Source organism: Oppia nitens, unplaced genomic scaffold (assembly GCF_028296485.1).
Source record: "Oppia nitens isolate AA-2021 unplaced genomic scaffold, nextdenovo-longstitch-racon4-pilon3 scaffold10_pilon_pilon_pilon, whole genome shotgun sequence".
In the NCBI taxonomy this organism is placed as follows: domain Eukaryota; kingdom Metazoa; phylum Arthropoda; class Arachnida; order Sarcoptiformes; family Oppiidae; genus Oppia; species Oppia nitens.
This window is the reverse complement of record NW_026533189.1, coordinates 317,485-327,500: the sequence shown is the minus strand read 5'-3', so window position 1 is coordinate 327,500 and position 10,016 is coordinate 317,485. Positions and strand designations below refer to the sequence as shown.

The following is a 10,016-nucleotide window of genomic DNA, read 5'->3' as shown; positions in this document are numbered from 1 at the left end:
CACCTACCTCTTCATCCCTGTCGTAGTGTTATGTACAGTGTGTATGGTGTGCTTCGCAATAAATGTTGGAAACCTAGTGCCGCATTCACGCACACAACCGTATCCATGACTACTAGAGAACAGGCAGGTTTTCAGTTCCTACTTTAGCTCACACACACACAGATACACACAACTATTTTCGTGTTTTTATCAAATATATTGTTTTTGCGCAAAAAAAGATCTCCGGATTCATGAAACATATATATATATATATATATATATATATATATATATATATATATATATATCATTCATTCATTCATTCATTCATTCATTCATTCATTCATTCATTCATTCATTCATTCATTCATTCATTCATTCACTCATTCATTCAATTCTGACTAACATTTATACCTAAAATATTTTATTTAATATATAAAACAAACTTTTCTTATATAAAGTTTGTATTAAAGAATGAGCCCAAAGGCTAATAAAAATTTATTAAAAAATATATATTTGTTAACCAAATTTATTGTGTCTTAAATTTAAAATGTTTGTATAACTAACTTTACACTTTTAGATAAAATATTAGCGCATGATTTGTATATAAAGAATTTCTATTTATAGATCAAACAAATATTAAAATTACATTTATAATCAATACCTTTACTATCAGTGACTCTTTCATTCAATATTTTGTGTTTAAGTGACACCCAGTATTGAGTTATGTTTAAGTCCAGTGAAACTAAACCACTGTTGGTTAGCACCCAAAAGCAAAACATTAATTATTAAACAAAAACCCTTCAGGAAGTACTGGAGTGTTACCAGTTATGAAAAACACATAACCCATATCCCAGTGCCACAAATTTTGTTGGACTTTAATACAATCCTTTAAATAGAAATAACAAACAAAAATTAAAATCTCATTTGAGTACAAAATCAATACTTAATGTTATATAAAGCATTTTAGGCATTATATTATAATATTTATTTGCATAACAAGGCTAAATACACTTCCCTAATGTAAATGAGAATCAATGCCAATGTTATAATATACAGTAATACAATATATGTTATATTCTATACTGTTTTGTATTAATGTAATAAATATATAGATATATAAAGCATTGTATAGCACTTGTATGTTTAAGACATAATTTTATTTAAAAAACTAAAAAGTAATACAACATATGGATTGAATGGGTTTTCACCAAACAAATCACTGCTATATAGATACACAGTTCTACTGTATATACGATATACCGTATATGCCAAATGTTTTATGTTATATTTTGCTACTACTAGTATTTTATGTCAATTTATAATGATTTACACATTCATATATTACACTATCATTTAGTGTTAAGAGAAATAAGCAGATTTAATAATATTTTTTCCTAACATAAGAAATAATACCAAACTTTCATTATGGCTCATAAAAGTAAGTCAATATTTTTTGCCACTTTAATTATAAACTATATTCACATTATGAGTGAAAAAATGAAAGAGAGAGAGAGAGAGAGAGAGAGAGAGAGAGAGAGAGAGAATTAACAGTAAAAGAGTTGAGTAAAAACTAATAATAAGCGTCTTTAATACAGTATATAACTTTCATAATATTTAAACACAGATTTTGAATATTTTTTTATATAATTTGTTCAGTTTTTAATATATTCGCCCGGATTTATATATAAATTTATTTTTGATAATACATAAAATACATGTTATATATTATATATAAATTTATAAATCTTTTATATTAAAAATGAGATTTATTTGACGTTTAGTCAATTCATAACAGTATAAACGTGTTTCACCTTTAAATATTTGTTAAACCATAACAAATAATTTTTTACTATTTTAAATTATCAAAAAAATGTGAACTATATTTGTTACAAAATATGTAAAACTAAACGCAAAAATTATAGCTTTAATTATACTTTATCAATAAGTGTCACGCAAACAAAAATCAAATAAAAGCATTATAAGTACTGAATTTTTGTATGTTTAATATGCCTATTCTGTATATTTATCTTATATATTATATTATAACTACAATGGAATGTTATTTTGAATAATATGTATATAATATATAAAAAGAGAAAATATCAAATAAAAGTGAACCTCGCCTTAAATTTATGCTATTCTCTCTCTCTCTCTCTCTCTCTCTCACTATATATAAATTACACATTATATATATGTAATTTATATTCAGTATATAAAAGCAATGAAATATGTTATTTATGACCAAATATATAAAAAGTTTTTTCCTATTACTTACTGTAATATACAGCAAATATACAGTTAGTGAATGTATAGGATATAAGAATATAAATTCATATAAATTTTGTGTTTTCTCTCCTATTTTCTTCTCTTTGCAGTCTTTATTGTATTTATGTTTATTTATATCAATCATAAGCAATGCATAGCACAGAATACATTGAGGAAAAAATATCGCAGTTTTGGTGAATAATATTTTAGTGATTTATTCTTTTATATACATATTTAGGTTTTATAGACATTATATATATTTATATTTTACTTTACTTTATATATGATTTTAATATTATACACATATTATACAACAAAAATTTTACTTGAATGAAAATTAAATAAGAATTTACTTTTTTATTGAAAAGAAAAATAAGCAATAAAAGTAAGAATATGTTATATATTTTATGCCATAAATGCATTTCAAGGAAATATACTCAAACCGACCGACCCTTTCGGCTTCATTTGCTTGTTATATGCAAAACACAACAATTTTTTAAAGTTTCAACGTTTCAACTAAAAGATGAAAACACATCAAGAGTTACTTTACTCATGAATGAGATCTCTAACTATAATAAGAGTATAACAATTTTTTATGTTAAAACTGTTGTATATACTGTACATATATATAAAGTATATATAATAATAAGAAAACACTGGTTTTTTGATGAGATTTTTTTTGTAAACTTTCTATTTGCGTCTCATTTATCTGTTTTGACAACAAAATGCTTACATCATTACATTTTAATGGTATATTTGCTTAACCTTAAAAGTATAAGTTTAAATAAATATATATTTAAACAATTTAATTATTAATATCAACATAATTACATTTCATACATAGAAAATTAATTAAATCGCAATAGATTTTTTTTAAATATCCAGTTCATTAAAATTATTTTATTTAATTTAGATTTAAATTAAATTCTTGTATATACTGTATATTGAATATTGTATATTGAATATATCAGTTTAAGTGAAATAACATAACATGAGTACAAAAATGAAACAAAATGTAAGGAAAATAAAAAATCAATTTTATGGTTCAATTTTGTTGAATGCTATTGTTTTTACAATGTATTTACATTATTGATATTTAGAGTACTATTATATATATCGATATTTACACAACATATACATTGCTAGCAGTTTTAACTTATTAAAAAATATTTAAAGAAATTTTTGTAGTTTATAAAATTATTGTTACATAAAYATGTCATAAAAAATGTTTACACAAACACAATCAAAACAGTTGATATTGTCAGCAAAATTACATTTATAAATATTAAAATATATTATAATAATTATAAACTATCAGAAATAATTAATAATATAGACTTTTGTATTTTTTAATATTGTAAAATATTTTATAAGTTCAGTTCAGTAAGCTTATTATATTTTATATTTCATAATTATTAAATTTATCTAATTCTAATTAAATAACTATTAATTTATAACAATTAATTATTTTTTATAAATATAAACTTTATCATAGCATACCTATATACGTACAATATTATACTGTAATCACTCGATGACATTGATTACAATACAGTCTTTTAGTATTTTAGTACTTTTTCTTTATAATAAATAACTTTACATATGCTAAATAATACATTATTTGATAAAACTATTTTAAGTTATTAAATATTTCATATGATTAACATTAATATAAATCTTACAAACAACATGTGTATGTTTGTTAAAAAAAGTAAATATTGCAAAAAATATTAGATAATAATAAACATCAATCTTGTCTTTCATGAATAAGTCATTTGTAGGGATGATTTGATTTGTTTGTTAGACTGTTTTACTCGAAACTCATTTGTTTTTATTATAGCCTACACTTTGCGATATATTTGTAATTCAATTCAATTAAATTACACTATATTTTGTAATCAATATTAACTTTTTACACAAAATATAATTTATTATATACCCTAAACCACAATTTGTATTTAATAACATAAAATTGTATCCGTATTATTGTGTTGTAATGTATGTTAAAGCCTTAGTTTATTTCCATTGATTTCACACTTTATGAGAAAATGTTAAAAGACTATTGTATTATCTATATAAATATATTTATACAGTAGTATATATATAATACTCTACTTATAAATGATATAAAATCGATGCAAAACTAGTGCAGTATAAGTCAATAATATTATTAAACAATAAAAAGATTTGTAAAATTTTCGAAATATAGTCATATTATATATATATACAGTATATACTGTATGTGTGTGTCTGTTAATGTTTTTGAATGTATGGTATGTTTTGTATAAGTATTTAAATATAAAAAAATTTTATATAATAATATTTAATATGCATTTTACATGCGATTAAAGTGTAATGTATTACTGTAAAATTAGTCTTAAGTATTAGTTTATTAAAATACTATAATGAGAGTTATTTTTTTAAGAAAATAATTCATAAGCTATTGTTTAATCAATAATATTGTTGTTTTTGTATAACATTTTTGTAAAATCTAATACTCAAAAATCTAAAACCTGATGTGTTGTCTGAATGTGTTATGTCTGTAAATGACTGTGTATTTTGTTGTATAGTATATACATGTATATATATATGTGTGTGTGTGTGTGGGCTAAGGGATTGTCTGATGGTTTATAATGAGAAGTCAAGCCCTAAAACGATCGGTGCTTTTTATACTCTCAAATGATAACCCAAAAGCAAGTTTAGAGCTGTTTTGCAATGAATATACCGTAATTTGAATGTAAAGCTGATTCAACATAAAACTTATTAATACTATTAATTTAAATCATTTGTTTTTTCTGTGTTTTGATATCTTCTCTCAAATTTCTGTCTTATAGTTACTGTCTAATAGTTGCTGTCTTTCTTCTAATATATATATTTCTCTTTCTTCGGGCATTTTATGAAAATTATTGATATAATAGTAAATAAACTTTCAAATTAAATCGATTTTAATACACTATTAACAAATTTTTGAATAAATTCAAATCATTATAATTATTTTTTACAACATTCAAAGTATTTTATATTATTATAATGAGAGGCTTATTGTGTGCTTTAATAAACCGAAATATAAATACAATTTTCATTTATGAGAGACTTTTTATTGATTTTATTTTCTTTCCTTTTGAATGAATATCAAGGATTTATTGAATATATAATTTTACTTAATATTGTATATGTATTCATAAACATATCATTTTAGTCAATCAAAAATATATATTATTACAGTTTTAGTCACTTAATTCAAAAAACTTGTTTTGTTGATAAAAATTGTTATTATTTTTTATTATTATGAAGAATGATATTTAATAAGTATGTCTTATTGTTGTACAGTATTACAAAATATTTGCTTAAAAAGTTTCAATTTAAATTAAATATTTTTAAAAAATAGTCAAAATATTTTTAAATTAATTTATGTAATTGTAGTATAATATCAAAAATAAAATCAATTTAAAATGTCAAGTCAAGTATTACCAGATTAACACTTGAATAGCAATTTAACCTAAGTTTAGATAATTTTAATCATTTGTGTTATATTTTGAATATGATATAAATTAATGTATTACTAATGCAATACATTATACTCTACTATTTTGAAAAGTTTTTTAAGTGACCTTAAGTAACGTAAAGTATTATAATAATTATGGGTCAAAAAGTATATTTTAAAAGAGTAAAAAACTTGTTGATAAAAACTAAATTGTTTTTATCATTTTTGTAAAAAATAAAATTTTATAATRAATTCATACAATAAATTATTTGTTATGTATAACATATTTTTACTTTTGTTATATATAAAATAATTTAAAACATGAATTTAATTGTATGACGATTATTATAATTATTTACTTTTAATATAAAACTTATATTTATATAATTACAATTTTATTTAGTAATAAATACAGTACTAGTAATATCTTCATTTATAATTAAAGTATTAATATCTGATATATTGCCAAAAATGAACATTTAATAAAAAAATATATTTAAGTATTAAATCTTTAAAAAATATTGTTTTGTTAACTCAAAAATTTAGTGTCCATTGAAGTTGATTATAATGTTTTATCATTAGAGAGATCTCAATCGTAACTTTTATCTTAATTTAAACTAAACTGTACTAAAATAGGACTAAATACAGTTTGAGCCGTTATTTCATTTGGAAAAGACAATAACGAAATACAAATAGGAAATAATGTTGAAAAATAATAATTACTCACATTTGCGAAAAATTAAATGGAAATTTAACATAAAGTTTCTATTAAATTTCCTAATATAGTACAACAATTCTTCAATACTATGATAATATTATTTTATATAATCAAATTATCATTTTATTTTTTTATATAAAATTTTCTAAAATATAAAACGTTTTTAATAATACATAACTGAAAATTATAAAAACTGTATCACTAACTTTCCTGTTTATAATTTGTTGTATTTAATATTATCTATAATCAAATAAATGTTATATTTATTTTAAATTATTTAGTTAATTAAAAACATTAGATTATGACTATATAGTTCATATGGTATATATAAATAATAACAAATATTTAAGTATATTAATAGAGAAACTTTCTAGAAACTTTTCATATAAATTGTTAAATCTTTAATTATTTCAACTCTAAATTTAAGTCACCAAATAGAAAGATGAAGTGATGTGCAACTAATAGTAATTAAGTTAAAATTGTTTGATTAATTTGTTTGCAACTCAAATACACTGACTTTCTGTGTTTGGCTCGCATAACAAATACAACACTTCACATAATAAACTGTTTTATATCTCAAAACTAAATCAAATGAGATTTAAATAAAATGTATATTAAATACATTGTCTCTGTCTTTGTGTAAATCATTTGCTAATTTACTGTTGAAATGTTAGAAACAGTATTTTTGATTATTTTATGTCATGTTTTGTTGGGTTTATATTTTGTATATAAATATATATATACACTATATATAATATAAATATATATATACACTATATATAATATAAATATATATACACTATATATAATATAAATATATATACACTATATATAATATATATATAGTATATATAATATAAATGTAATTATCTATTATTTTTAGGAAATTGATTTTTTAATCTTTTCTTTGCTTATATTTTGTAATACACTAAAGATAAAATACAAAATAATGTAAACTTTTAAGAAATAAAATATTATATTATAAATTAATATATATAAACACATTATAAAAAGTGATATAAAAATTCGAAAAATATTATATTTATAAGTTTTACTAATAAAAAATTATTGTATTTGTTTGTTGATATATTTTATATTAATAGCTGTAACATCGTAAATTATGACAGTTAAACTAGCAAGTAACATTTTCATACTTGTATAAAAAATAGATGTATTTGTACATTTTTATATAGTATTTTAGCATTACATTAAATTTAGATTATATATATATCTAATATTTAAATAAATCATTAAATTTTATTTTTATAAAAACAATAATTTTTAATACATAATATTTTGTTTATTTAATATTTACTGTATTTGACAATTGAAATTATAGTTTTTTATATTTTATTTTGAATTTTATTTGATTCAGATCATTTAATCATTAAATAATTTATATAGTTTAATAAACTTTTATAAATTTATTTATTTATTTTTAATACTCTAGTTTGTATTAAGTTTTAATAAAAATAATTTAAAATAATAAATTAATACTATTTAGTAATGTATAGTTCTATTATATTATTTTTAATTTTGTTTATTACACAATTGTTTGCAATATAAAATTTAATTTATAAATTTCACTTAAAATATATGGCACCAGTTTGTCATAATTGGATTCTTTCACTAATGAAAATAAATTTTATTTAAAATCAAAATACTAATAGATAAATTAAATACTATGTAATATTCATAAAAATTTAATAAACTTAAGGACCCATAATTTTGTACCACTTATTAAAATAATTAAAAATTTTATTATACAAAACTTTTCAATGATTAATGTTTTAAAAACATATTTTTCTTTAATTAATCTTCAAATTAGATAAACAATGTATTTTAAAAATCTTTTTAATACATAATTGGCTAAAAAGTTTACATCAATAAATACATTAAATAAACTATATCTATATAATATAGTTGTATATCTTTTTTAATAGATGTCTTCTATTGCACTAAATTTAGTATTTTATTATCGGTTTACTGTATTTGATAAAACACACACTTATTGGTGATATTTTGAATTCCGAAATATAAATATTCTATAAAAAGGTTATTGTATTTTATTAAAATAATAAATTGTAAGCTATACTATGGTATATGATTTTTTAATGTTTTAATTTTATAATGTATTTTCACTTATTCAATGATATAACAAAACAATACTAGTTTATTATGTTTAGCACTTGAATGATAGACTACTATTCGAAATATACTTTTTAGTTATAAGATGGACACTAACTTTTAAAAAAGTATATTGACTTTAGTTTTTACACACATACACACATACACACATAAACACATACACACATACACACATACACACATACACACATACACACATACACACATACACACATACACACATACACACATACACACATACACACATACACACATACACACACACATACACACATACACACATACACACATACACACATACACACATACACACATACACACATACACACATACACACATACACACATACACACATACACACATACACACATACACACATACACACATACACACATACACACATACACACATACACACATACACACATACACACATACACACATACACACATACACACATACACACATACACACACACATACACACACACACATACACACATACACACATACACACATACACACACACATACACACATACACACATACACACATACACACATACACACATACACACATACACACATACACACATACACACGGTGTTAAAGACTAGATGTCTTTGACAATCTCAGTGGACTATTGAAGCACTGGTTATAAAGAGTATATGTAATGCAATAGTTTGCTTGAAAAACTTGTTCAGTTGCAGAGTATATCTAAAGTTATTATGAAAGTTATGTGAGGCATACACTTGTGATTAGAGCCGCCCTTCAAATATCGTCTTTCCTAACATAACATACAGTTTCTATCAGACCTTACAGTTGTGTGTTTTTGCAAAATTCTATTTAATCCTCAATGGAGTTATGAGTCCGACCTAAACACACATACAGTCGTACGACAAGTTAGAGAGAGAGAGAGAGAGAGAGAGAGAGAGAGAGAGAGAGAGAGAGAGAGAGAGATTTTAAAAACATTGTATGTGTGAGTGTATTTATTTATGTGTGTGTATGTATGTGTATGTATGTGTATATATGTGTATGTATGTGTATGTATGTGTATATATGTGTATGTATGTGTATGTATGTGTATGTATGTGTATGTATGTGTATGTATGTGTATGTATGTGTATGTATGTGTATGTATGTGTATGTATGTGTATGTATGTGTATGTATGTGTATGTATGTGTATGTATGTGTATGTATGTGTATGTATGTGTATGTATGTGTATGTATGTGTATGTATGTGTATGTATGTGTATGTATGTGTATGTATGTGTATGTATGTGTATGTATGTGTATGTATGTGTATGTATGTGTATGTATGTGTATGTATGTGTATGTATGTATGTGTATGTATGTATATGTATGTATGTATGTATGTGTGTATGTGTGTATGTGTGTATATGTGTATGTATGTATATATA

The 10,016-nt window shown here is 21.7% G+C and overlaps 1 long non-coding RNA gene across 2 annotated transcripts in view; it reads right to left on the bottom strand.

The window, feature by feature from the left end:
* The window catches only part of LOC128965641 (uncharacterized), a 54,909-nt gene that overhangs the window by 22,015 nt on the left and 22,878 nt on the right, over positions 1–10,016 (bottom strand). For both annotated transcript variants that reach the window (XR_008484688.1, XR_008484689.1), the window contains exons 5-6: positions 805–868; positions 644–732 (exon numbers count right to left, since the gene is read on the bottom strand). This is a non-coding gene — a long non-coding RNA (uncharacterized LOC128965641). The remainder of the gene's footprint in view (positions 1–643; positions 733–804; positions 869–10,016) is intronic.